The sequence below is a fragment of the Bufo bufo genome, chromosome 1, assembly GCF_905171765.1.
Source record: "Bufo bufo chromosome 1, aBufBuf1.1, whole genome shotgun sequence".
Lineage (NCBI taxonomy): Eukaryota > Metazoa > Chordata > Amphibia > Anura > Bufonidae > Bufo > Bufo bufo.
Window position 1 is genome coordinate 534,467,594 of NC_053389.1, and position 27,921 is coordinate 534,495,514.

Consider the following 27,921-nt stretch of genomic DNA (forward strand, 5'->3'; position numbering starts at 1 on the left):
CTAATATGTATACTTTTTTTTTTGTTTATGTAAGTTTTACACAATAATTTCATTTTTGAAACAAAAAAAATCATGTTTTAGTGTTTCCATAGTCTAAGAGCCATAGTTTTTTCAGTTTTTGGGCGATTATCTTGGGTAGGGTATGATTTTTGCGGGATGAGATGACGGTTTGATTGTTACAATTTTGGCGTACATGCGACTTTTTTGATCACTTTTATTACCTTTTTTGGGAAGTAAGGTGGGCAAAATTTCAATTTCATCATAGTTTTTTATTTTTTATTTTTATGGCGTTCACCGTTTGGGTAAAGTAACATGACCGTTTTATAGATCAGGTCGTTACGGACGCGGCGATACCAAACATGTGTAGGGAATTTTATTTTTTTCATTTTTAATCAGTGATAAATGTGTTTTTTGATTTTTACTTTATTTTCACTTTTATTCACTTTTTTTGACCCAGACCCACTTGGTTCTTGAAGATCCAGTGGGTCTGATGTCTGTATAATACAGTACAGTACAATATATATTGTACTGTACTGTATTTTACACTTTGTCTGAACAGATCTATGCCTTTTAGCACAGCGTCCTGTTGCCATGGGAACCTTCCCCGTCTGCTCAGTACTGGCCAGAACTGCGCAGACGAGGAAGGGTAAGGAGGGGATCTGTCGGGGGGCTGTCTGGGGGCTCTCTCCCTCTCCATCGGGGGGCTGAAAAGGCACAGCAGCCCCCCGATGGGAGAGGGAGGGAGCTCCCTGAGCTGATAACCTTTTCCATACAGCGGTCCTTACGGACCGCTGTATGGAAAGGGTTAAACGGCTGACATCGCATCGCAGATGTCAGCCGTTTATACCAGGGTGCCAGCAATGTGCTGGCACCCTCTTATACCCACTAGACGCCAACGATTATTCAAGGGGAGGCGGGCGGGGAATCGCGATCCTGCCTACCGCACCGCCCGCCTCCCGCACCGCCCGCACCGCCCGCAACCCTCCCCCTGCACCTCCCACCGGGCTAAAATCATGCAGGGGTGCAGGGGGGGGGGGGGATACAGATATATTTTAGAAATACTAAAGTTTATGATCCCCGCGGTCAGGGACTGCGGGGATCAGAAACTGCAGAAATCGCAGCAAACCGCAGGTCTGAATTGACCTGCGGTTTGCTGCAATCGCCCACATGGGGGGGTCACGGGACCCGCCCCCGTGCATTTAGCCTAGGTGCCTGCTCAATGATTTGAGCAGGCACCGGGTTCCGATCACTGCCGGCCGGCCGGCAGTGATCGGAACAACACAGGGCGTACATGTACGCCCTGTGTCCTTAAGTACCAGGGCACAAGGGCGTACCTGTACGCCCTATGTCCTTAAGAGGTTAAATCTCTTCTGACTCTGAGCTTTGGAGTTATGAGGATGATTTTATGATTGAATGACAACTAATTCTGCATGACTAATTAAAGGGAAAGGTGATAATTTCCCAATGCAGCAACGTCTTAAAAAAGATGGCATGCACCCCGGTATCTTAAGAGAATTTAGTAATTCAATAGGCAGACCTTTATTTCTGATATTTAAGGACTCTATATTGACAGGGAGTGTTCCACAGGATTGACACATAGCAAATGTGGGGCCAATATTAAAAATGGGGTAAAAAACAGAGCCTGGAAACTATAGGCCGGTAAGTTTAACATCTGTTGTGGGTAAACTGTTTGAAGGTTTTCTAAGAGATGCTATCTTGGAGTACCTTAATAAAAATAAGTGAATAACATCGTATCAACATGGCTTCATGAGAGATTGGTCATGTCAAACTAATTTAATCAGTTTCTAGGAAGAAGTAAGTTCTGGACTTGACCGCAGCGAGTCAATGGATGACTTCTCCAAAGCATTTGATACTGTACCACATAAAAGGTTAGTACATAAAATGAGAATGCTTGGATTGGGAGAAAATGTGTGTACAGTTGCAAGAAAAAGTATGTGAACCCTTTGAAATTATATGGATTTCTGCACAAATTCGTTAAAATGTGATCTGATCTTCATCTAAGTCACAACAATAGACGATCACAGTCTGCTTAAACTAATAACACACAAAGAATTAAATGTTACCATGTTTTTATTGAACACACCATGTAAACATTCACAGTGCAGGTGGAAAAAGTATGTGAACCCTTGGATTTAATAACTGGTTGAACCTCCTTTGGCAGCAATAACTTCAACCAAACGTTTCCTGTAGTTGCAGATCAGGCGTGCACAACGGTCAGGATAATTCTTGACCATTCCTCTTTACAGAACTGTTTCAGTTCAGCAATATTCTTGGGATGTCTGGTGTGAATCGCTTTCTTGAGGTCATGCCACAGCATCTCAATCGTGTTGATGTCAGGACTCTGACTGGGCCACTACTGAAGGCATATTTTGTTCTCTTTAGGCCATTCTGTTGTTGATTTACTTCTATGCTTTGGGTCGTTGTCCTGTTGCAACACCCATCTTCTGTTGAACTTTAGCTGGTGGATAGATGGCCTTAAGTTCTCCTGCAAAATGTCTTGATAAACTTGGGAATTCATTTTTCCTTCGATGATAGCAATCCGTCCAGGCCCTGACGCAGCAAAGCAGCCCCAAACCATGATGCCCACACCACCATACTTCACAGTTGGGATGAGGTTTTGATGTTGGTGTGCTGTGCTTCTTTTTCTCCACACATAGTGTTGTGTGTTTCTCCCAAACAACTCAACTTTGGCTTCATCTGTCCACAGAATATTTAGCCAGTACTGCTGTGGAACATCCAGGTGCTCTTGTGCAAACTGTAAACGTGCAGCAATGTTTTTTTTGGACAGCAGTGGCTTCCTCTGTGGTATCCTCCCATGAAATCTATTCTTGTTTAGTGTTTTACATATCGTAGATTCCCTAACAGGGATGTTAGCATATGCCAGACACTTTTGTAAGTCTTTAGCTGACACTCTAGGATTCTTCTTCACCTCATTGAGCAGTCTGCGCTGTCTTCTTGCAGTCATTTTTACAGGATGGCCACTCCTAGGGAGAGTAGCAGCAGTGCTGAACTTTCTCCATTTATAGACAATTTGTCTTACCGTGGACTGATGAACAGCAAGGCTTTTGGAGATACTTTTATAACCCTTTCCAGCTTTATGCAAGTCAACAATTCTTAATCGTAGGTCTTCTGAGAGCTCTTTTGTGCGAGGCATCATTCACATCAGGCAATGCTTCCTGTGAAAAGCAAACCCAGAACTAGTGTGTTTTTTATAGGGCAGGGCAGCTGTAACCAACACCTCCAATCTCATCTCATTGATTGAACTCCAGTTGGCTGACACCTCACTCCAATTAGCTCTTGGAGATGTCATTAGTCTAGGGGTTCACATACTTTTTCCACCTGCACTGTGAATGTTTACATGGTGTGTTCAATAAAAACATGGTAACATTTAATTATTTGTGTGTTATTAGTTTAAGCAGACTGTGATTGTCTATTGTTGTGACTTAGATGAAGATCAGATCACATTTTATCACCAATTTGTGCAGAAATCCATATAATTCCAAAGGGTTCACATACTTTTTCTTGCAACTGTATGTGAGTAAGTAACTGTCTCAGTGATAGAAAACAGATGATGCCATATTCCCCATTTAAATAAGCCAATTTGTATTATATGAACCACAACAATTGAATCGTTAAATCAAAAACCTTTATTAAATATTTGTTGGTTATTAAAGGCCGCAATGCTTATCATGTTACTAAAGATAATTAAAGTTGATCCATAAATTATTAATGTAGTCACAGTAAAGACAATGTCCCGTCAGAGGGAGATAAATTTCGGATGGTATGTATAAATAATGTAGTCACAGGATACCACCTATCTTAAAACGTAGCCTTTATTCTATAATACGCATAAGTCCACATAGGATTCAATGGGGCACCGGCGCTGATTATCACTGATCTAGCCGGAGTATGGTGGGCTGCGACATCATCACATGGACGCACCTAACCCACCCCATATGGTCATTTGTGGGCACGCAAGTACCATTAACATCATAACTATCACCCATGTTTTTGCTCCCATGGAATAATTAAGATGACCATTATTGGTGTATCATGAGCAGCTACACTATTATTGTTTATATGGTGATATGTTTAGATGATTGTTTCTATAGGGGAAACTGATCTATCCCCTAAGTGCGGGCTTTGACCCTGATGCATGTGGTCTTGACTGTACCGTCCAAGAGTGTGGACTGGTGTTGTTGGGCTGTAAAGATTGAAAGCCTAACACTGGTGACAATTCTAATTTACTATCATCCATGAGGAGGAAAACTGTATCCTGCTTATGTTAATATTGATGCCTTTATATATCCCCTGATGAGCCCAGGTTATTGGTATGGGCGAAACGCGTTGGAATTATATATGTATACCAATAATATGTTCGGCATCGCAATGAACTGCTGCACTACAATTAGGCACTACTGTCAAGCCACACTATTGAATCGTAAAACAAAATTCTTTATTAAATATTTGTTGGTTATTAAAGGCCACGATGCTTATCATGTTACTAAAGATAATTAAAGTTGATCAATAAATTTATAACCAATTAATGAAATTTCAGTTGATCACTCAACAGTTAAACCACTTTTTAAACTTATAGTCCACTCAACAAATTTTTATTATTTTATCATATTTTGAAGGTCTAAATTGAATGTCACAACCAATATCTGAGAGATGGTCTTTATAGGATAGAAACATAGAAACATAGAATGTGTCTGCAGATAAGAACCATTTGGCCCACCTAGTCTGCCCAATATACTGAATACTATGAATAGCCCTTGGCCCTATCTTATATGAAGGATGGCCGTATGCCTATCCCATGCATGCTTGGTAAAGACTTCTAATGAATCCCTCCAATTCCACATGTCTGTAATAATGTTCACCAATATCATGCATTCATTTTTCCATTTGTTTATTAATTCTTTTTGGGATTTTTTCCAAGAATGCAAGATCTTTGTTAGACCATGCAAGTTTTGGAATGATGTCAGAAAATACTAAACTGGCATTGCCTAGTAACAGATTTGTACAATATTTCTTTGAGCTCGTAAATACGTTCATCTGTTTTAATTTTGTCTATTTCCTGAGAATCAAGTTGTAAAATGAATAAATCAGGTTTAGGCCATTAAGCCAAAAGATATCTACATTTGTAAATGATTTTGCTAATTTTAAACCACACACAGCTCTCCATATTATAGTATAATCCTCAGAGAAACCCACAATTTTTAAAGATTTTCTAGCTGTGGATCTTCGTTTGGCCAGAGATATTAGGTCATCACCAAGGATCCATATTATTTTCTTTGGACCTGAAAATTTATGAATAATTAAATTAGGGCGAATGTAATCTCTAAAGCAATTGGAGTTCCATTTACCTATTCGTTTTATTGTGTTATGATCCAGACCGATATGAGCCACATAAGTTGCTGCTCCTATTCTAAATGAATGTGCTGAAATTTTAAGATCATTATAACAAAGTCTCGTTAAGCACAGTTTGAGGATATAATTAAACTGATATTTAGTCAGTGGGGTCCTATCCAAGTGTAAAAATAAAGGACCATAATTATTCCGTCTGATTCTTAACCAATTCAAAATGTTCTCCACCGGGCAAACAGACTTGGTCGAAAATTTATTAAGGTGTAACCAAGTTCCCTTGCCTAATTGGTCTGTCTTAGATTTTTTTATATGAATTTTTAAGTAGATGTTGTTACAAATTTTTTTGGAAACAATGGGGGGTTCTGAATGTTTATTATCCGCAGCTAATTCGCTAATTCGAAGGGAAGCGAAAAAGGCTAAAGAGAATGCTAACAAAAAAGATGAGTTTCGTGAATTGAAGTACCAATTTTAGGTAATTGCTCAATAATGATCTCGTTTTTTCTTTACACACAGAATTTCTGTGAATGTCTTAAATGATCTGTTTTGTTTTGAAGTTATTCATTAAAGAATTAAAACCATGTAGTTTAAAGAGAAATTAAATACCTGACAATTTTTTCAAAATTCAGTCAGCTTGTAGTCCTTTTTTCGACAGTGTTAAAATAAAAGAGATGAAATGCTCTATTATATAATTAAAGGAGTGAATTTTTTGAATTTCACAAAATTCGTTCCATTCCTGCCATGCTGCTGAATATGTAGCCCATGTAATTTTGGCTAACGAATTTATTATTACATTGTTAGTTAATCTTCTGTCATGTTCCATAGATGAGTTGGACAAGAGATTCCGATTCGAGAAGCTTGAGGTACCATCAAAAATAACTCATTGAAGTGCTGCCGGGACAAAGAATCAGCGATAATATTATGTTTCCCTTGTATGTATTTAGCCTTAATCCAAATGTTGTTTTTTAAACATTGTAGAACTAATTGGCGTAATAAAGAAATCACTATTTTGGATTTAGAAGAGAGACAATTGATGGCAAACACTACTCCCATGTTATCGGAATGTAAAAGGATTTTTTTGTTTTGAAATTCATGAGACCAAATAGTTAAAAGAAACTAAAACTGGGAAAAGCTCAATGAAAACCACATTTTTTGTGAAATTATTGTCGACCCAAACCGAAGGCCACTTTTCTGCTGACCAAAATTGTTATAATATGCCCCATAACCTATAGCACCTGCAGCATCTGTATATAAAGAAAAGCATCCGAATTAATAAACTCTTTTTGCCAAATTGTGTGACCATTAAACTTGAGTAAGAATTTGAGCCAAATGTTAATGTATTCTTTTATTTGTTTTGTTATACGAATGTAAGAGTGAGGAGATGATTTACCTGTTGTGGACGAGTACATTTTCTTTGAGAAGACCCTTCCCATGGGTATCACTCTAGAAATAAAGTTCAAAGAACCAAGTAAAGATTGTAGTTTTTTGAGGGTTGTTTTCTCTTTTTTGGACAATTCCGATAACATTTTAATAGTTTGAATTGATTTTTTCCTCAGGAATACTGAATTCCATTGTAACAGTATTTATATAAATACTGTACCTAAGAATTTTAAATAAGTCATTGGATAAACTGTTTTGTCCATGGCCAAAGGAATATTAAAATAATTTGCTATATCGAAGAATTTATGTAAAAGAACAGAATAAATATTGGAATTAGAGATGGCCCTGCGGTTCGCCTGGCGGTCGTTTCGCAGCAAACTTTGGCGATGTTTGAATGCGCCATATTCTTTTGCATTGCGCCGAACTCAGGTGGGACAGGACAGCCAATTGAGACATTTCAGCACATGAATATGGACCCGATCAGAACCCAATCTGGCAGCCATTTTACATTCTATATTTGCCAGTGTAGGGAGAGGATGCTTTGTGGAGCAGGAACACCAATCGCTAGCTAATAGGGTCGCAAAAGTCCTTTTAAGGACTGGTATAGGTGTGCTATCGATAGGTGTGATACACTGAGGGGTGTGATCTAATATGCTTTCTAACCTAGTATATTATAGTGCATTTGTATTGTGCAGCAGTTGTGTGCGGCTCTGCTGCAATTCCGCAGCTATATAGAGGGACAAACGCTATTGGAATAACTAATTGCAACTGGTGTGATATACCTGTTGCCCCCCAAAAACAAATGATTGAGGGGTGTGATATACCTATAATATACTTTCTAACATAGAAAGTATGTTATAGTGCATTTGTATTGTGCAGCAGTTGTGTGCGGTTCTGCTGCAATACTGCAGGTATATAGAGGGACAAACGTTATTGGAACAACTATTTGCAACGGGTGTGATATACCTGTTGCCCCAAAAAAACTGATTGAGGGGTGCGATATACCTGCTTCCACAAAATACTAATTAGGGGCTCTATATACCCATTTCCACAAAATACTGATTGGAAATGCGATATGCCTGCTTCTACAAAATACAGATTAAGGGGTTCTATATAACGTTCCACAAAATACTGATTGAGGGGTGCGATATACCTGCTTCCACCAAATATTGATTGAGGCCTGCGATACACCGGCTTCCACCAAAGACTGATTGAGTGGTGCGATGTACCTGCTGACCCTGTAAAAGATTGTAGGTAAGAGCCTGCTGGTGAACTGACCCTTTAAAAGGTTGTATGTGAGGGCCTGCAGGTGAGCTGACCCTCTAAAACATTATATGCGAGGGCCTGCAGATGAGCTGACCCTGTAAAAGGTTGTAGGTGAAGGCCTGCTTGTGAGCTGACCCTGTAAAACTTATATGCGAGGGCTTGCTAGTGAGCTGACTCTGTAAAAGATTTTTGGTGCGGACCTGCTGGTGAGCTGACCCTGTAAAAGATTGTAGGTGAGGGCCTGCTGGTGAGCTGACCCTGTAAAAAATTATATGGGAGGGCCTGCTGGTGAGTTGACCCTCTAAAAGGTTGTAGGTTAGGGCCCCGCAGGTGTGCTGACCCTCTAAAAAATGATATGCGATGGCCTTCAGGTGAGCTGACCCTGTAAAAGATTGTAGGTGAAGGCCTGCTAGTGAGCTGATCCTGTAAAAAATTATTTGCGAGGGCCTGCTGGTGAGCTGACCCTGTAAAACATTGTAGGTGAGGGCCTGCTGGTGAGCTGAGTCTCTAAAGAATTATATACGAGGGCCTGCAGCTGAGCTGACCCTGTAAAACATTATATGCGAAGGGTATATATGATGGAAGAGGAGAAGGAGGATGATAAAAGGAAGATTCAACCATATACCCTTGTTTGTACTGGAAGGGGTGCATGGGAATACAGTGTATTCAGTACACTATAAACAACACATTTCAAGTGCCTTTATGTTCATCAGCTTTCCTCTGGTGGAGTCGAGAAGTCATGGTCAATCCAGGCCTTTTTTTTAAGAGTCAACCTGTCAGCATTTTCAGTTGACAGGCGGATACGCTTATCTGTTATAATGCCACCAGCAGCACTAAATACCCGCTCAGACAAAACGCTGGCGGAAGGGCAGCCAGCACCTCCAAGGCGTAGAGCGCCAGTTCGTGCCACGTGTCCAGCTTGGACACCCAGTAGTTGTAAGTAGTGATGGACGTACAGCGGCCGGGACGATTTGCAAACACGATCTCGCAAACGCAATCAAATGTTCGCGAACCGCAAGTTCGTGGCGGGCCCCATTGACTTTAAACTAGAAAAAAAACAGATGGTCTTTGGATATCAATTTTACTGCAGGCCAGTACAAATGCAAGTCAAATACATATGTTTAAAAGAACAAAAATATAAAATTGGATTAAAATCATGGCTAATGAAATCCCCCTCTTGAAAAAAAAACTAATTAGAATAGTTGAAATTCGATAACACGTGGTCGTTACAGGTGTTGAATTCCTCCGAGGTCCCAAACATTAGGCATTCACCGGACAGAAAAAGCCTTTTATGCTGCTGTATTTATATAAGACAGGGACCATTATTTGTTCTGGGTTGTGGCAGATATGTGTGGGCTGGCATGAGGAAATTTAATTAAACGTGGTCGTCACAGGTATTGAATTCCTCCGAGATCCATGCCTCATTCATTTTTAGAAATGTGAGGTAGTCCACATTGTCGTGAGCTAGGTGAGTGCGCTTATCGGTCACGATTCCCCCTGCTGCGCTGAACGTCCTTTCGGACAGGACACTCGAGGGGCAAACCAAGAGTTACATGGCAAATTGTGCCAGCTCTGGCCACAGGACAAGCCTGCACACCCAGTAGTGAAGGGGTTCCTCGCTTCTCAGAGCGTCCACATTGGCCGTTAACCCAATGTAGTCGGACACCTGTCGGTCTAGGTGCTCCCTGAGGCTGGATCTGGAGGGCGGCTCTCGATGGGTTGGCTGCAAGAATGATCTCATATCCGAAGTGACCAACACATCTTCAAACCGCCCTCTTCTTGCATGCGCTGTAGGATTAGTAATCACAACTGTTTCTCTGTAGGTGGAAATTCCTCTGCCAGCGCCCGAAACAGAAGAATGCAGCATCTCTCGAAGCAAGGCTAGGAACTGCTGCATTTTGACAGCCCTCTATGATGCTGTTAACATGTCCGCCATTTTGTGCTTGTACCGGGCGTCTAAGTACGTTGCCACCCATTACTGGTCCTTGCCCTTTATGCTTTATATACGGGATCCCTCTTCAAACATTGAAGCATGAAGGCCCCCATTTGCACTAAATTGGAAGCGGTGGAGCGGCCTGGCTCCTGCTCATCGCCCATGAGAATGTCGTCCTCGGTCTCCTCCCCCCATCCACAGACAACACCAGGGATCTCAGAAAAGTTTAAAGCCTGCTCTTCTTGCTCCTCCTCCTCCTACCCACAGCCACTATCCTCCCCTGACTCCTCTTCAGACTCCTGCTGACTTGTCTCAGATGAAGTAGCCCCCCTGGGAATTCATTCATCATTGTGACTTCCTCATCTTCCTGCTCCTGCTCCTCGACGGCTTTATCAATGACATGACACAATGCACGCTCCAGAAAGAAGGCGTAAAGTACGATGTCACTGATGGTGCCCTGGCTGCGACTGACCAGTTTGGTGAGCTCATCAAATGGCCACAGAAGTCTGCATGTGTCGCGCATGAGCAGCCACTGGCGCAGTGAAAAAAAAAACAAGCTCCCAGAACCTGTCCTGCCGCAAAGTTCCTACAGATAGTTGTTAACGGCACGTTTTTGCTGGAGCAGCCAATCAAGCATATACAAGGTGGAGTTCCATTGCATTGGGCAGTCAAAAATAAGATGTCTGACGGGCAAATGGTGTCGTCGCTGAACGTCAGCAAGGCGAGCGATGGCCGTGTAAGATCTTCTAAAATGGCCAGATATTTTCCTGGCCTGCCGCAAGACGTCCTGGACTCCGGGGTATTTGGCAACAAATCGCTGCACGACTAAGTTCAGAACGTGTGCCATGCACAGCATGTGTGTCATTTTGCCCTGTTTCAGCGCTCTCAACAGATTGGCACCATTGTCGCACACCACTTTACCAACTGTCAAATTGAGCGGGGTTAGCCACTGACCGGCCTGTGACCACAGAGCTGAAAGCAGTGCAGGACCGGTGTGGCTCTTGGCTTCCAGGCACAACACCTGCAGCACAGCATGGCAGTGTCTCACCTGGCACGTCAAATAGGTTCTGGGGAGCTGGGGGGGTGCAGCGGTAGAGGTGGTAGCAGTGGAAAAGGAGGAGTCAACCTAGGAGGAGACGGAGGATGGAGTAGGAGGATGAGAAAATAGCTCTAGGATGCCCACATGGGAGAAATATTTCCTTCCGGGGACCTTCTATTGCAGTGTGTCAATGGCCACAAAAGGCCTCAGAGTCCACCAGTTTATATGGCAGTAGTTGGCAGGCTAGCAGTTCCGACAAGTCTGCGGTCAGCCGTTGGGCAAGAGGGTTATCCGGCGTCATCAACTTTTTACGTTCGAACATTTGGGCCACGGAAGCCTGCCTTTTGCCAGATAATCGCAACGATGGCACGGTGGAAGGTGGAGTGGAGGACAAATGGGAGGAGAGAGGAGAAGGAGAAGAGGCAGGACATGGAGTGCCGGGAGTGTGGCTTTGTGGGTTCTGATGGTGTTGTTCCCTCTGGGCTCAGTGATGGGAGACCAGGTGCCTTCTTAAGGTGGTCGTCCCTAGGTGAGTGTTGGTCTTACCGCGGCTTATGCGTTGACAACACAGGCTGCAGCTGGCAGCACTATTGTCAACAGCTGACACGTTAAAAAAAGCCCACACTGCGGAGCCATGTGCCGGCGTCCTGGGAGCACCAGATGTGGTTGACTCACTCCAGATACATTTGCAGTCTGATTTTTGCCTCCTGTGCACTGCGAGTTCTGCCTGATTCTCCTCCTTCTCCTCCCTGCTGCTCCGTCTCTCCCTCTGAACTCCCCTCCTCTTCCTCTCTTGTGGGCACCCACATGACGTCCATCGACACGTTATCATCGTCCCCTTCACCACCACTGAAATTACAGATCTCAGAGTAGGATGCAAAAGCGGGCACCACCCACCTTGGGCTGATCTGGGTACTATAGTCAGAACGTAATCGCACACAATTTCTCCAACTTCCCGCTTAGGCTCCAGCCTGGTGCACCTGCCTGACCCCTACCACCCCTGTGGAATGGCAAGCCTCTTCCTCTGCCTGTTATTTTCAAAATAACCCTGTGACAAAGTCCCTATAGAAGAGCAGTATTTGTGGAAGCAGGTATATAGAACCCCTTAATGATTATTTGCTGGAAGCAGGTATATCAAACCCCTTAATCAGTTTATTTTGGGGCAACAGGTAAATCACACCAGTTGCAATTAGTTATTCCAATTGCGTTTGTCCCTCTTTAGCTGCGGTATCTCAGCAGAACCACACATAAATGCTGCACAATACAAATGCACTATAAAGAAAGTGTAACGGTCGCGTACACACACACACAGGGGGAAGGGAAGTGACCACTGCGCTCCACCCTTACCCCTGGCCCTGCCTACTTGCCTCACGAGTCCTAATGACAGGGGACAACTGGACGGCAATCCCTAACTTGGAGTAAGTGCAGGGATGACAGACAGACAAACAACAGGACATGAACGGACCGAGTCAATACCAGGAAATCTGCAAAGTACAAATGGAGCAAGCAGAGAATTGTCAGGAGAAGCCGGGGTCATAAATACCAGGAGAGCAGAGAAGTACAAGAGGAGTCCTAAGAGAGTAGTCAGGTGGGAGCCGAGGTCACAATACCAGGTCGGAAGCGCAGTACAAGAGGAGCAGGCAAAAGGATGGTTAGGAACAGGATCAGGTAAGTATTCAGCAGTCCAACAAATAGCCAGGAACCTAGAAAATTAACAGGCAACCTGTAGCCAGCAGGCTGCCTGTATTTATAGTGGGGAGTGAGGGTCATGTGACGTGGCCAGCGTCACATGACCGACAGACCAAACAGTCGAGCACCGAGTGATCAGCTCGGTGCTCAAGGCAGACTAGGAGCAGGGAGCCACCCAGCTAGTAAAGCCGCCCTGGGAATGAGGTCAAACACAGAACCTCATTCCAAAAGCTAAGCAACAGTTCTGCGGGCAATGGGGGACCGAGTGCACCTTCGGAACCCCGTGACAGTACCCCCCCTTTTACGAGGGGCCACCGGACCCAAGACTTCAGGCGATGGCTTTTCAGGGTGTTCTAAATGAAATTTACGAACAAGTCTAGGAGCATGAACCTCCCTGGCAGGTACCCAAGATCTCTCTTCAGGTCCATACCCCTTCCAGTGAATCAGGTACTGCAAGGAATTACGCACCTTCCTGACATCCACTATTTTAGACACCACATACTCGACAGCATCATTAACAAGAACCGGCGGAGGCGAGGCTTTTGATGGTACTACTGGTTCAAAATATTTTTTAAGCAGAGATTTATGGAACACATTATGAATGTGGAATGACTCAGGCAGCTCCAACCTAAAAGATACTGGGTTAATCACTTCCGTGATCTTATATGGTCCAATAAAACGAGGAGCAAATTTTTTAGAAGTTACCTTGAGAGATAGATTCTTGGAGGACAACCATACTTTATCCCCAACCTGAAAGTTTACCCCCCTTGAACGTCTCCTATCGGCCTTGAGTTTTTGAGAACATTGAGCCTTTTCTAGGTTCGATTGAACCCGGGCCCAAACTGTGCACAGTTCGGAGGAGAGTTTATCCGCTTCAGGGTTAGAGGAGGAGACGGACGACCCAGAATGAAAACGGGGATGAAAACCATGGTTACAAAAGAAAGGGAAGACCCCAGCAGAAGAATTGACACGGTTATTCAAAGCAAATTCAGCCAACGGAAGGAATTTGACCCATAATTGCTGGTCATCACATCAGCAACATACAACCTCAAGAATTGTTCCACAGACTGATTAAGGCGTTCAGTCTGCCCATTACTCTCAGGATGGTAGGCGGAAGAAAAAGACAATGAAATTTTACATCTTTGTCAGAAGGCCCTCCAGAATTTGGACACAAACTGCACACCCCTGTCAGAAACAATATTTTCCGGGATGCCATGTAAACGAACAATTTCTCTCACAAAAATAGATGCCAGGGTTTTAGCATTCGGAAGTTTAGACAGGGGAATGAAATGAACCATCTTGCTAAACCTATCGACCACTACCCAAACCACAGTCTTACCCTCCACCAGCGGTAGGTCAGTTATAAAGTCCATCGAGATATGGGACCAGGGTCTACTGGGAATGGGTAGGGGTCGTAGGTTACCAGCAGGGCGAGTCCTAGGTGTCTTGGACCTGGCACAAACCTCACAGGCTGACACGTAGGACTTGACATCCCTAGTTAGAGTGGGCCACCAACAAGATCTAGAAACCAGATCCTTAGTGCCCTCAACACCCGGATGTCCACAAAAGGCAGAATCGTGACACTCACCCAACAGCTGGAGACGAAATTGTACGGGAACAAACAACTTATCTGTTGGGGTGGATACCGGTGCCAGATGTTGTTCAGACCTAATGCGAGCCGAGATTTCCTGGGTAAGAGCTGCTAAGAAGATTTTTGCTGGTAGGATGGATTCAGGTGGTACCTCAGTAGGTTGAAAAGCCTGGAAGCTCCGAGATAATGCGTCCGCCTTCACATTTTTACTTCCCGGCCTGAACGTGATGAAAAAATCAAAACGAGTAAAAAACAGAGCCCATTTGGCTTGACGGGGATTCAACCTCTTAGCAGACTCGAGAAACATAAGGTTTTTATGGTCAGTGACAACAGTTACACAATGTCTTGCCCCCTCCAGGAAATGCCTCCACTCCTCAAATGCCCATTTAATGGCCAGCAGCTCCCTATTCCCTATGTCGTAGTTTCTCTCCGTGGGAGAGAATTTCCTGGAGAAGAAGGCACATGGTCTCAAATTAGTGAGGCTGGCAGGACCTTGTGAAAGGACTGCTCCTACGCCGTCCTCGGACGCATCCACCTCCACAATAAAAGGTCTCTCCTGATCAGGCTGGATCAGAATGGGAGCGCTACTAAATGCCTCTTTTAATTTTTCAAATGAAGAAATGGCCTCAGTAGACCAATTCTCCAAATCCGCCCCTTTCTTAGTAAGGTCGGTCAACGGTTTAGCAATTACGGAAAAATTCATAATAAATTTACGATAGTAATTGGCGAAACCTAAGAACCGTTGTAATTCCTTTAAGGATGAAGGTCTTACCCATTCCTTAATTGCTAGTACCTTACCAGGATCCATCTTGAAGGCCTGAGGAGTCAGAACATGCCCTAGAAACGGAATCTCCTGTACACCAAAGACACATTTCTCTTGTTTAGCGGATAGCTGATTCTCCCTCAACACCTCTAATACTTGTTTAACATGAGACACATGGGATTCGAAGTCAGGAGAGAATATCAAAATGTCGTCAAGATAGACAATAACAAATTTACCTAAGTACTCCCTAAGAATGTCATTCATGAAGTTTTGGAACACAGCTGGGGCATTGCTGAGTCCAAGAGGCATCACTTGATATTCAAAGTGTCCTACCGGAGTATTGAACGCCGTCTTCCATTCGTCTCCCTCCTTGATTCGGATTAGATTGTATGCCCCTTTCAGGTCAATTTTAGAAAACCAGGTTGCCCCCAGAACCTGGTTAAATAAATCCGGAATCAATGGGAGGGAGTAGCTATTCTGGACAGTGATTTTATTTAATCTCCGGTAATCGATACGTGGCCTAAGACCACCATCTTTTTTCTTAACAAAGGAAAACCCCGCCCCCATAGGAGAGACAGAAGGTCTAATATGCCCTTTACCAAGGCTCTCCTTAATATAATCTTCCATGGCCTTGCGTTCGGGCATAGAAAGATTATAAATTCGTCCTTTAGGAAACTTGGCCCCCTCTACTAACTCTATGGTACAATCATAAGGTCTATGGGGGGGTAGAACCTCCGGGGTTGATGATGAGAATACATCAGAATATTCTTTAACAACAGAGGGTAAAGTATCAGACTTTACTGAGACCCCTGCCTGTACCACGGACAAGCACGAGTCACACTTAGGCCCCCATCTCACCAACTCCCCATTGGACCAATCTATAGTGGGGTTATGTAGTCGGAGCCAAGGCAACCCTAGTACCACCTCAGCAGGTAGGTTCTCCAGGACTAGAAGCGAACATCTCTCTGAGTGGCACACACCCACGGTTAGAGAAATCTCTGAGGTACATAAGCTCACCGTACCACCAATAAGAGGAGTAGCATCAATAGCCATGACATGGATAGGAGTTGGTAAGGCAAACATAGGAATACCGAATCTTACAGCATACTCAGAGTCAATAAAGCTAGCCGCTGAGCCAGAATCAATAAAGGCCTTACCCGGCCATTTATCTACTCCCAGAGAAATCGTAATGGGTACCGAAAGCTTACATTTAGAAAATTCAGGGTGTACCTGGTCTTTAGGTTGCCTTGTCTTAGGAGACTTGACAGAGAGGACCTTCTTAGGACACTGGTTGATCCAATGGTCAGGATCTCCACAGTAAAAGCATTCTCCACGTCTGCGGCGAAGATTCCCTCGGGTCATGCCAACCTGCATGGGTTCCTCGGTGGAGACCTCAGCATTGTCTCTGGGATAGGCCTCTGGCTGGACCACCATCTGGGAAGAGAACTGTTGTTCCTGTCGTCTCTCTCTAACCCGTCGGTCAAGTCGGACAACAAGGGTCATCATCTCCTCTAAGGTCTCTGGAAGTTGATAACTGACCAGAAGATCCTTTAATTTATCAGACAGACCTGACCTGAACTGACTCTTCAGGGCTGGTTCGTTCCATCCTGAGGGGACACACCACCTTCTGAATTGGGTGCAATAATCCTTCGCTGGTAAATTGCCCTGAAACAGTGCCTTTAGAGCCGTCTCGGCTACTAGAGCCCTGTCTGGTTCATCATAGAGGGTACCCAAGGCCTGAAAGAACCCCTCCACAGAAACTAAACAACTGGTTCCAGCAGGTAAAGAGAACGCCCAGTCCTGGGGATCACCCTGTAATCGGGAAATGATAATGCCACGCGTTGACTCTCGGGGCCAGAGGACACGGGGCGGAAACGGAAGTAAAGTTTGCAACTCTCCTTAAAAGAGAGAAACTTCCTCCGGTCTCCAGAAAATGGTTCTGGGAGCTTAATCTGGGGCTCAAAATGCGGACTGGAGGCCTGAGGAGTGGAAGAACCTTGCCCTAACTCAAAAGAACTGAGTTTTTCCCCTAACTCCTGCACCCTCTGCGTTAGATTAGAGACATGGTCAGTCAGGGTCACCAGAGGATTCATAATACAGTGGTTATTGGGCCTGTTAATCTGTAACGGTCGCGTACACACACACAGGGGGAAGGGAAGTGACCACTGCGCTCCACCCTTACCCCTGGCCCTGCCTACTTGCCTCACGAGTCCTAATGACAGGGGACAACTGGACGGCAATCCCTAACTTGGAGTAAGTGCAGGGATGACAGACAGACAAACAACAGGACGTGAACGGACCGAGTCAATACCAGGAAAGCTGCAAAGTACAAATGGAGCAAGCAGAGAATTGTCAGGAGAAGCCGGGGTCATAAATACCAGGAGAGCAGAGAAGTACAAGAGGAGTCCTAAGAGAGTAGTCAGGTGGGAGCCGAGGTCACAATACCAGGACGGAAGCGCAGTACAAGAGGAGCAGGCAAAAGGATGGTCAGGAACAGGATCAGGTAAGTATTCAGCAGTCCAACAAATAGCCAGGAACCTAGAAAATTAACAGGCAACCTGTAGCCAGCAGGCTGCCTGTATTTATAGTGGGGAGGGAGGGTCATGTGACGTGGCCAGCGTCACATGACCGACAGACCAACCAGTCGAGCACCGAGTGATCAGCTCGGCGCTCAAGGCAGACTAGGAGCAGGGAGCCACCCAGCTAGTAAAGCCGCCCTGGGAATGAGGTCAAACACAGAACCTCATTCCAAAAGCTAAGCAACAGTTCTGCGGGCAATGGGGGACCGAGTGCACCTTCGGAACCCCGTGACAGAAAGCTTATAATAGGTATATCACACCCCTGCCTCAATCATTTTTTTTGGGGGGGAACTGGTATATAACACCAGTTGCAATTAATTGTTCCAATAGAGTTTGTCCCTCTGTATAGCTGCGGTATATCAGCAGAACAATGCTGCACAATACAACTGCACTATATAGAAATTATATTATAGGTATATCACATCCCTACCTCAATCAGTTTTTTTGGGGGGCAACTGGTACATCACACCAGTTGCAATTAGTTGTTCCAATAGCGTTTGTCCCTCTGTATAGCTGCGGTATCTCAGCAGCACCGCACGCAAATGCTGCACAATACAAATGCACTATATAGAAATTATATTATAGGTATATCACATCCCTACCTCAATCAGTTTTTTTGGGGGGCAACTGGTACATCACACCAGTTGAAATTAGTTGTTCCAATAGCGTTTGTCCCTCTGTATAGCTGCGGTATCTCAGCAGAACCTCACACAGATGCTGCACAATACAAATGCACTATATAGAAAGTATATTATAGTTATATCACACCTCTGCCTCAAACAGTTTTTTTTGGGGCAACTGCTATATCACACCAGTAGCAATTATTTGTATTTGTAAGTATATCACCCCCCCCCTCAGTATGTCACACCTATCGATAACACACCTATACCATTCCTTAAAAGGACTTTTGTGGCCCTATTAGCTAGCGTTTCATGTCTCTAACAGTCTGTCCCTGCTCCACACAGCAACATCTCCCTACACTGGCAAAAGACTAGGGTCATTGTGCTGAAACGTCTCAATTGGCTGTCCTGTCCCACCTGATGGATGTGTCATGGGTAAAGTTCGGCACAATGCAAAAGAATATGGCACCGGCGGATATTGCCATATGTTCACATGTTCGGCGAACCGCGAACAAGCAAAGTTTGCCACAAAACGACCGCCGGGCGAACCACAAGGCCATCTCTAGTTGTAAGGCACTGAGGGATCATTGAGGATGCTGACATGGTCTGCTATGTACTCTTTCACCATTTTCCAAAATTTTCCCTTCTTGTGACACTAGGCCGCGCATCAGGGTGAGGTTGCTGGCGAGGTGTCATGAAACTGTCATAGACTTTGAAAAGTTGCCCTGCCTCTGTTGGAACTGCTGTGTGTTCCTCTCGTCTCCCCTCCTCAGATGGCCAAGGAACTACGGACTCTGCCGCCAACGTTGTCAGATGGAAATTTTTGGTGCAATTTTTCAACAAGGATCTTCTGGTATTGCACCGTTTTGCTCGTCCTCTCCACCAGAGGAATGAGAGATGAGAAGTTCTCTTTGGAGCTGGAGTTGAGAAGGGTTAACAACCAGTAATCCGTGTTGTCTAAAATGCGTGTAACGCGTGGGTCACGGGAAAGGCAGCCTAACATGAAGTCAGCCATGTGTGCCAGAGTACCAACAGGCAAGACTTCGCTGTCGTCATCAAGAGGATCACTCTCAATCTCCTCATCCTCTTCCTCCTCTTCTGCCCACCCACACTGAACAGATGGAATTAAATGGGTACTCCCCACTGTAGAGGAGGCAACTGTCTCCTGCTCCTCCTCCTCTTCATCGTCCAATTTGCTCTGAGAAGACGGACGGAGGGTGGTTTGGCTATCTTCCTGTGTAATGTCTTCTTCCCCCATTTCCACCTCTTCCATTCTTCCTCATGCAAAGCGTCGTCCTTAATTGTGAGCAGAGAGTGTTTGAGTAGACACAGAAGTGGGATGGTTACGCTGATAATAGCGTTAACGCCGCTCACCATCTGTGTTGATTTCTCAAAGTTTCTGAAAACCTAAAGAGGTCAAACATCCATGCCCACTCCTCGCTTCTGATTAGCGGAAGCTGACTGGAAAGGTGACGACCATGTTGCAGCTGATATTCCACTACTGCCCTCTGCTGCTAACAAAGCCTGGCCAACATGTGGATGACTTTTGGAAATGTGCACACACGCGGTGCAGCTTCACCAGTAGCTCAGGCATATTGGGATAGGTTTTTAGAAACCGCTGAACCACTAAGTTTAAGACGTGGGCTAAGCATGGGCTGTGTGTGAGCTTGCCAAGCTCCAAAGCTGCCAAGTTACAGCCATTATCAGACACAACCATGCCTGGTTCTAGGTTGGGTGGCGAGAGCAACAGCTCAGTCTGGTAACTTATGCCCTGCCACAGCCTTGACGTCGGTAACACCTGTGCCATCCCAGGGTACGACTCACTCCCGGACTCAACAATGTTCACCCAGTGTGCCATCAGTGAAATTTAGCATCCCTGGCCGAATGCACTTGTCCATGTGTCTGTGGTTAAGTGGACCTTCTTAGAAACTGCGTTGGTCAGGGCACGTGTGATTTTATGGGACACATGTTGGTGTAAGGCGGGTCCGGCACTCCTTGGAAAAAAGTCGCGGGACGGCCACCGACATCAGGCTGCGGAAGGCCTCAGTGCCCACAAGCCTAAATGGCAACATTTCCAGGGCCAGTAATTTTGAAAGGTGCGCATTTAGTGCTATAGCCTGTGGGTAAGGACATTTGTACGCTGTGCTTGGACACGGAAGTGGATGTGGTCGCTGATGGTGCTTGCGAAGGTCCAGGTGCAGGGCGGTAGGCATCCGGGCCTGCGCCTTTGACAGGGGATTGGCCAGCACGTAACACAGGGGAAGAGGAGGAAGTGGTGGGACCCGCAGACACACATTGTGAACCCAGGTGTTTGTCCCACTTATTACAGTTGTTGGTTGCCATGTGGCGAATCATGCTGGTGGTGGTGAGGCTGCTAGTGTTCACGCCCCAGCTCATTTTGGTACGGCACAGGTTGCAAACTGTTATTCTTTTGTTGTCCGCACTTTCCTTAAAAAAGCACCATACTGTGGGACACAAACCCTTTGGCAAGGGAGATTTCCCCAAGGGGGTGCTCCATGGAACAGTTGCAGGCCTGTTTGGTGTGGCTCGCCTTCTCCCTTTTGCCACCCCACTGCCTAATCCAGCCTGTTGCGGTGCTGCAGATCCCTACCCCTCTGTACTGCTGTCCTCCTCGGCTTTCCACCTTCACAGGTTGTCTCAGTGACTTCATCGTCCACAACCTCCTCTTCCACTTCTTTACTGTGCTCATCCTCCTGACTTGTTGACCTAACCACTACCTCAGTGATTGACAACTGTGCTTCATCCTCTTCATTAACGTCTTGAGACAGTAATTGCAGTTTAATTATTGGCAACTATGTCTCATCATCATCCACCTCATTAAACAGTAATTGCCGTTCCCCACCGTCATCTTCTTGTGATTGTCGATGCTCAAGAGTTTGGGAATCCAAACCGACCACCTGGTCGCACTGGTCTGACTTCAAGAGTGGTGACCTGCGCCGCCCTGAAAACTGTGACATGAAGCTAAGTATCATGGAAGATTGTTTTTCTTATGCTCTGGCTGCAGGCACAGTTTCACCACGCCCATGGCCATGGCCTCTGCGTGCACCATCAGCATCACGGCCACTGCCACGTCCCTTACTGCTCGCCTTCTTCATATTAAATGTTATATATGATTGAAAGTCTGTCACATGTACAGTAGCGTAGGATTTGGAAGTGTATGTGCAAACAAATTAAAAAAGGTATTTGGGATGTGGAAACATCATACAGGAGATATCCTGCAGGTAATGTCAATGCTGTCACCAGCGGCTAATGAAAAATTACAGGGAATGTCACAGGTATTTGGGATGAGGAAATGTTATACAGGAGAGGTACCACTGGTAATGTCACTGTCCGCAGCGTCTACAGAAACAGTACACTGTATGTCACAGAATTTTTTTTTAAGCGCACACGTTACACTGAAGATGTGGCACAGCTAATGTTACTGTCCGCAGCGGATACTGTCTATGGAAAAAGTACACTGTATGTCACAGATATTTTTTGGATGCGCACACTTTACACTGGAGATGTGGTGCAGCTAATGTCACTGTCCCCAGCGGACACAGTCTACGGAAAAACTACACTGTATGTCACAGATATTTTTGGGATGCGCACACTTTACACAGGAGATGTGCCACAACTAAAGTCACTGTCCGCATTGGACACCATCTTCGGAAATAGTACACTGGATGTAAAAAATTTTTGGGATGCGCACACTTTGCACTGGACATGTAGGGCAGCTAATGTTACTGTCCACAGCGGACACCGTCTACAGAAAAAAGACACTGTATGTCACAGATAAATTTTTTCAGCGCACACTTTACACTGCAGATGTGGCATTGGTTATGTCACTGTCAGAAGCGGATACGTCTATTGAAAAAGTACACTGTATGCTACAGATATTTTTTGGATGTTCACACTTTACACAGGAGATGTGACGCAGCTAATGTCACTGTACATAGCGGACACGTCTACAAAAAAAGGACACTGTATGTTACAGATATTTTTTGGATGCGCACACTTTACATTGGAGATGTGGTGCAGCTAATGTCACTGTCCACAGCGGACACCGTCTATGGAAAAACTACACTGGATGTCAGATATTTTTTGGATGCGCACACTTTACACTGGAGATGTGGCTGAGCTAATGTCACTGTCCGCAGTGGACACCGTCTACTGAAAAAGTACACTGGATGTCAGATAATTTTTGGATGCGCACACTTTACACTGGAGATGTGGCGCAGCTAATGTCGCTGTCTGCAGGATGTGCTGTCTGCTAGCTGTCTGCTATTTAGCGCAGGATGTGCTAAAAATAGTTGTTGCTGCCACAAACAATAGTCCTTAGAAGGACTTTTGGGTCTGTAAAGTTTTAGCAATTTAGCGCAGGTTGCGCTAAAAATAAAGATTGCTGCTGCCACACACAATGGTCCTTAAAAGGAATTTTGGGTCTCTGAAAAGTTTTGGTGGTAAAAATATTCTTAAATCACTCCCTACACTTTCTGTCCCTTCCTCAGCACAGCTCTCCCTGACTAAGAATGAACCTAACATGCGTCATCGGTTGCTATATAGCACCAGGTGACGCGTTCCAGTAGGCCAATCACTGTAATTTCAGCAGCCAACATGGCTACGGCATTACAGTGAGGGCAATACTTACCTGCACGTGTATTGGCTGCACGGAGACTCGAGCTTTGTGCCCGAGCACATGTGGTATTCGGCATAATACTGCCATGTGCCGAGTATCGAAATGCTCGAGCCGAACTGGTGTTCGGCTGAGCATGCTCGATCATCACTACATGTCAGCTGCTGACAATAGTGTTGCCACCTGTAGCCTGTGCTGTCAACGCATAAGTCACGGTAAGCCCAACACTCACCTAGGGACGACCACCTTAAGAAGGCACCTGGCCTCCCATCACGGAGGCCAGTGGGAGCAATGCCGTCAGAACCCACAAAGCCACACTTCCGGTGCTCCACATCCTGCCTCTTCTCCTTCTCTCTCCTCCCATTTGTCCTCCACTCCACCTTCCACCATGCCATCAATCGCATTCATGTGGCAGAAGGCAGGCTTCCGTGGCCCAAATGTTCGAGCGTAAAAAGTTGATGACGCTGGATAACCCTCTTGCCCAATGGCTGACCGCTGGCTTGTCGGAACTGCTAGCCCGCCAACTACTGCCATATAAACTGGTGGACTCGAAGGCCTTTAGAAAATTTGTGGCCATTGGCACACTGCAATGGAAGGTCCCCGGAAGGAAATTTTTCTCCCATGTGGGCATCCAAGAGCTATATGGCCATGTTCAGCGGCAATTGAATTTATCTCTGGCACACAGTGTCTGTGCCAAAATACATCTGACCACAGACACGTGGTCTAGAAAACACGGGCAGGAAAGGTACATAACTTTTACTGCCCACTGGGTGAACCTTCTGATGGCTGTCAAGCATGTAACCCATGGCACCCATGTGGATTTGATGTTACCGCCACAGATTGCATGCAGGAGGCCTCTTCTTCTCCTACTCCATCCTCCATCTCCTCCTCGGCTGACTCCTCCTTTTCCACTGCTACCGCCTCTTCCGCTGCAACCCCAAGCTCCCAGAACCTATTCGACGTGCTAGGTGAGATGTTGCCATGCTGTGCTGCGGCTGTTGTGCCTGGAAGCCAAGTCCGGTCCTGCACTGCTTTCAACTCTGTGGTCACAGGCTGATCAGTGTCTAACCCTGCTCAATTTGACAGTTGGTGAAGTGGTGTGCGACAACGGTGCCAATCTGCTGAGAGCGCTGAAGGGAAAATGACACACGTGCCATGCATGGCACACATCCTGAACTTAGTCATGCAGCGATTCGTTTGCCAAATACCACGGGGTCCAGGACATCTTGCGGCAGGCCAGGAAAATCTCTGGCCATTTTAGAAGATCTTACACGGCCATGGCTCGCCTTGCTGACGTTCAGCAGCAACACCACCTGCCCGTCAGACGTATAATTTGTGACAGCCCAATGCGCTGGAACTCCCCCTTGTATATGCTTGATAGGCTGCTCCAGCAGCATTGTGCTGTTAATGACTACTTGTAGGAACTCTGCAGCAGGACAAGTTCTGGGAAGCTTGGTTTCTTTTCACTGCGCCAGTGGCCGCTCATGCGCGACGCATGCAGACTTCTGCAATCATTTGATGAGATCACCAAACTGGTCAGTCGCAGCCAGGGTACCATCAGTGACATCGTACCTCACACCTTCTTTCTAGAGCGTGCATTGCGTCATGTCATTGATCAAGTCGTCGAGGAGCAGGAGCTGGAAGATGAGGAAATCGCAATGCTGAATAAATTCTCAAGGGAGGCTACTCCCTCTGAGACAATTCAGCAGGAGTCTGAAGAGGAGTCAAAGGAGGATGGTGGCTGGGGGAGGAGGAGGAGCAAGAAGAGCAGGCTTTGAGGGGGACTTAAATTTTTTCGCGGATTCCTGGTGTTGTCCGTGGCTGGGGGGAGGAGACCGAGGACGACATTCTCCTGGGCGATGAGCAGGAGCCAGGGCGCTCCACCGCTTCCAATTTAGTGCAAATGGGGGCCTTCATGCTCCAGTGTTTGAAGAGGGACCCCCGTATAAAAAGCATAAAAGGCAAGGACCTGTACTGGGTGGCAGCGTACTTAGACTCCCGGTACAAACACAAAATGGCGGACTAGTTACCAGCATCATAGAGGGCTGTAAGAATGCAGCATTTCCAGGCCTTGCTGCGAGAGATGCTGCATTCTGATGTTGCGGGCGCTGGCAGAGGAATTTCCACCCACAGCAAAACAGGTGCGGGTACCAAGCCTACCGCGCCTTCAAGAAGAGGGCGGTTTGAAGATGTGTTGGTCACTTCGGATATGAAATCATTCTTGCAACCAACCCATCGAGAGCCCCCCTCCAGATCCAGCCTCAGGGAATGCCTAGACCAACAGGTGTCCGACTACATTGGGTTAACGGCCTATGTGGACGCTTCGTGAAGCGAGGAACCCCTGGACTAATGGATGTGAAGGCTTGACCTGTGGCCAGAGCTGGAACAATTTACCATGGAGTTCTTGGCTTGCCCCTCGTCGAGTGTCCTGTCCGAAAGGACGCTCAGCACAGCAGGGGGGATTGTGACCGATAAGCACACTCACCTAGGTCACGACGGTGTGGACTACCTTACATTTCTAAAAATGAATGAGGCATGTATCTCTGAGGAATTGAGCACCTGTGACGACCACATGTAATTGAGTTTCCTCATGCCAGCCCACACATATCTGCCACCACTCAAAACAAAGAATCTTTTAGACCTTGGTCTTTCCAAATGCAACATCTCTCAAGTGCAACTCTTAAGTGCACAGACTGAATTATACCAGAATGTAATATTACGGATATTGAATCCACTTTGTCATCACTGCCTACTGACCCAATTCTCTCATCTCCGGGTATGTCTTGTCTGAAGCTTACTGCTGCACCCAGCGTTTTTCCACAGTCTGATATTGTCCACCCCTCTCAACTTTCCTTCTAAATCCTGGTATGTCTTGTCTGAAGCTTACTGCTGCACCCAGCGTTTCCACAGTCTGATATTGTTCACCCCTCTCATCTTTCCTTCTAAATCCTGGTATGTCTTGTCTGAAGCTTACTGCTGCACCCAGCTTTTTCACAGTCTGATATTGTCCACCCCTCTCATCTTTCCTTCTAAATCCTGGTATGTCTTGTCTGAAGCTTACTGCTGCACCCAGCTTTTCACAGTCTGATACTGTCCAGCCCTCTCATCTTTCCTTCTAAATCCTGGTATGTCTTGTCTGAACTAATAATGTCTCCTTCCCTGCTAGATTTATTGAGTATTTGTTTACATTGACTATTTCACCCCTGTATCTGGTCCTCCTTGATTAGGCCAAATGTAGAACCCTCCCCTCTTGGTCACACCTGATTGAACACTAAGTGGTATAAATCTAAGTTCTTAGGTCTTTTAGACCTTGGTCTTTCCAAATGCATCATCTCTCAAGTGCAACTCTTAAGTGCACAGACTGAATTATACCAGAATGTGACCCGAAGAGGACCACAGGTAATTACAGACATAGTTAATGCAAACAATGTTACAATTTTTCATCTTACTCTTCCCACTTTTCCACAACCTCCTAAAATACCCCCACATCCATTCACCCAGCAAGGAACTATTCATCTCTTCCTCCATCTTACCTTCTCATCTGACAGCTTGCACAAACCTGTTTGGCAACATAAAACACTTCCTTCCCAAACACACACAGATACCTCCTGCCCTTTCCTATTCTCACCTATTAACACTTTCTCTGCTTCTCCTTATTGCTGGTTATATCTCTTCAAATCCAGGCCCCCCTCAGCAAATCCCCACTATCACCTCTACGTCCCACTACAAATCTCCTTCTACAAATTTCTGCAACCCCTTAAACCTAATAACCACTCCTCTGACCCCTGCTCCTTTGGTTCCTCTTGCAGGAGCATTATGGAACGCACGCTCTGTCTGTAACAAACTGTCATACATTCATGAACTTTTCATCTCTCAAAACCTTTCCTTTCTGGGTCTCACAGAAACATGGCTGACACGTTCTGACACCTCCTCCCCTGCTGCACTCTCTTATAGTGGATTTTAACTCCCTCACACCCCCCGCCCCGGCTGCAAACATGGTGGGGGAGTTGGTCTTCTCCTATCGGACACCTACTCCTACAGCCCAACTCCACTGCCACCCTCCATTACACTCACCTCATTTGAAGTACACTCTGTTCGCATCTACTCTCCCTTCAAGAAGCCGTCATTTACCGCCCCCCAGGCCCAGCCACCATCTTTCTTGACCACTTTAACACCTGGCAACTACACTTTCTTTCTGCTGACATCCCTACTATCATCATGGGTGACTTCAACATCCCTATTGACACCTGCCACTCGGCCGCCTCTAAACTCCTATCACTCTCTTCCTCCTTCGGCCTATCACAGTGGTCTTCAGCTCCCGCCCACAGAGATGGTCACACTTATCTTTACCCGCCTCTGCTACCTATCTAACCTTTCTAATTCGCCTCTCCCCCTATCCGACCACAACCTACTCACCTTTTCTTCAATGGTCTCTTCTGCTGCTCAAACTACAAATTGGCGTGGTATTAAAAAGCAGGAAGTGCTCAACCCTATATGCAGTGGTGCATCTATACCGGGGGGCAGATCCTGCACAATGGAGGATGCCTGCAGTGGACCACAAGTACCACAATGAACATCCTACACAGGATAGCAATTGTGTGGATGTGATAAACAGTCAAAATAACATAAGGGCTCATTCAGACGGCCGTATGCTGTCCGCAAAAATACTGAATGCTATCCGTTTTTTTGCGGATCCGCAAAAAAAATGAAACATGTCCTATACTTGTCCGTGAAAATCAGGACATGGCCAATTGAAGTCTATGGGTCCGCAAAAATACTGAATGCTATCCGTTTTTTTGCAGATCCGTTTTTTTGCGGATCCGCAAAAAACGGATAGCATTCAGTATTTTTGCGGACAGCATACGGCCGTCTGAATGAGCCCTAACAAAAACAAAGACAGGTGCACTCTGCGGTCTTACTAACCCTCGTACTGGTGTAAAATTGAGAATTATCCAACATATCCTGCTTGGAGGACATGTCTGAGCCCGAGCACCGCGCCAAGGTTTCTCAAGTAGCTCGGGAACCTAACGCTAAACCTAC